This window comes from Bombyx mori, chromosome 17 (genome assembly GCF_030269925.1).
Source record: "Bombyx mori chromosome 17, ASM3026992v2".
NCBI classification, from domain to species: Eukaryota; Metazoa; Arthropoda; class Insecta; order Lepidoptera; family Bombycidae; genus Bombyx; species Bombyx mori.
Window position 1 is genome coordinate 12,614,734 of NC_085123.1, and position 2,413 is coordinate 12,617,146.

The window sequence follows — 2,413 nt, forward strand, 5'->3', positions numbered from 1 at the left end:
AACAGAGGAGTTGAATCAAGCGTTCCGATCCAGAAATTTGTAAAGTAAAAAGATTTTTTGATACAAAAGACAAGTCATGTTGAACTATGTATATTCATTTAACACATCGTCTTCTCGCATTAAAACTGTATAATCTCAAAACTTACTAATTTTATAGAAGAGTATTTTATAGGTTTAACATGTGATATTTTTAATATTAATCATCTTTACAACATTTATTTTTTATTTTTTACCAGTTACATTATCTGTCTTTTAAAGTAAGATAAAATTATGTGTTAATTTTGTTAATAGTAGTTAAAATATAGGTAAACAAAAATAAAATAAAAAAACTAACTAAACTACGCTCTTTTGACAATATTTATGAGAAAATACTGGTGATACCAAATGATTCCGCGTATTAACTCAATTTCGAATATTTTTGGAAATTGTACACTTTTAATGCAAAAAGACGACATGTTTATGCATATTATATTTATGATCGATTCCTACAAAGCAGCACCTACAAAGGTGAACTTGACTTATTAAACATTTTTTTAGTAAGACCCAAGGTGCAATCTACATAGGCATAAACGGCAGGAAAGTTTACGAAATTTATTATTTTCTCTCTATCAAATCGTTCACATAAGAGTAGCGTGGCGATGTCACAAGTCTCTTTATATTTTTGAAAGAGCCAATCCGTATGATGTTGACGTAGGATTTTACCTACGTAACGTAACTCATTTTATATTATCTAAAGACCAGAAAGAAACTACGATTGATTTTCGCTTGTCTCATGTAACTTTTTACTGGTGGTAGGACCTGTTATGAGTCCGCGCGGGTAGGTACCACAGCCCTGCCTATTTCTGCCGTGAAGCAATAATGCGTTTCGGTTTGAAGAGTGGGGCAGCTGTTGTAACTATACTGAGACCTTACAACTTATATCTCAAGGTGGGTGGCGCATTTACGTTGTAGATGTCTATGGGCTCCAGTAACCACTTAACACCAGGTGGGCTGTGAGCTCGTCCATCCATCTAAGCAATCAAAAAAATAAATAGTGAATGTTGTTTTGAGCTCTTAAAAACTGCGAAAAAATATTATCTAAAAATACGTTTTATTACCAGTAACTAGTTTCATTCAAGATCGTTATGTAGCCGTCCAGCTGTCGAATGTCTACTTCCTAGTAATTTTCCTAAATGTATGTACGTACAGTCGCTCGCAAAATTCATTATTTTCACAACAGTGATTTTATATATGAGTCGTCTATTATCAAAGGTGGCAATCTGTGTATTTGGACAAAAAAATGTTATTGATATGTCAATACAAATTGATTTGAATATAATCGTCTCCTTCAAAGAATACGGTTCAAAACCTGCATTAAATAAAGGTTAATACTTAACCTGTTATTTATCTAAGATGTCGTTCAGAAGAGTTTTGTGACTGCCAATGGAATACAAAGTCAATAATTCGTTTTTCTGATTTACCAATAATTGTCCAAAAGTCACATTGCCGGCTTTGATAATAGTCGACTCATATATTAGTGCAGAGAAAAATATCGGATTACTATACTGTTATCCTTTTTTAAGTTCACGTGGATATTTAAACATGTTTTAAATTAAAAACTTACTTCATTAAAACTACTTTTATTGTTTAATATCGTGTTTTCTATTGACGTTATATTATTATTATTTCTAACATTTCGAATACTGTACAGTTTTCGTGGTCACGAACAGGACCCAGAAACTGAGATACTTTAAGACAATTTTTTTTTGTATGGAACCTATCGACATCTTGTAGTGGCTCCCTCTAAGCCTATTATTAAAGTGAAGGCATTTAATTATTGTACAACAAAACATAGAAAAAATAAAAAATAAAAAAAATCATACAAGTCTTTATTTTTTATAGACAAATTGATTAAATTTTATCTATTTGTGGTTTTTGAAAATTTACAAAATCCTTCAGTAAAAATAAAATATAGGATAGTTAATCTGTTACTGCCATCTACAGGAGCAATGAGTGACTAATCGAAGCGAAGCCATCTAGTGGCCGACGCCCGTAAACATTTTTGTTGGGTGCTTGAGTTGCTTATCTATAACTAATTTATGTGTAATATCTATGGTTGCGGATGAATAGCATGTTATTTGTCGAGATCTGAACATTGTGCTACCTACCATCTCTATAGAAATATTTCAAAACTTTTACGTTTATTTCCTGAAACCGAAGTCTTCACGATTGTCTTGACAGATTGCGATGCCTGACCTCCAAATATTTCTGTATCAGTTCGTTCTGTGAATGAAACTAAAAAAGTCTAGAAATTATTTCCATAGAAAAATAGATAGTAGGTAGCGCAATATTCAAATGTCGACGACAAATAGTCGTCTATGACCACGAAATTGTAAAGTATTTGAAACTTTAAAAAATTTAGGACAATAAAAAA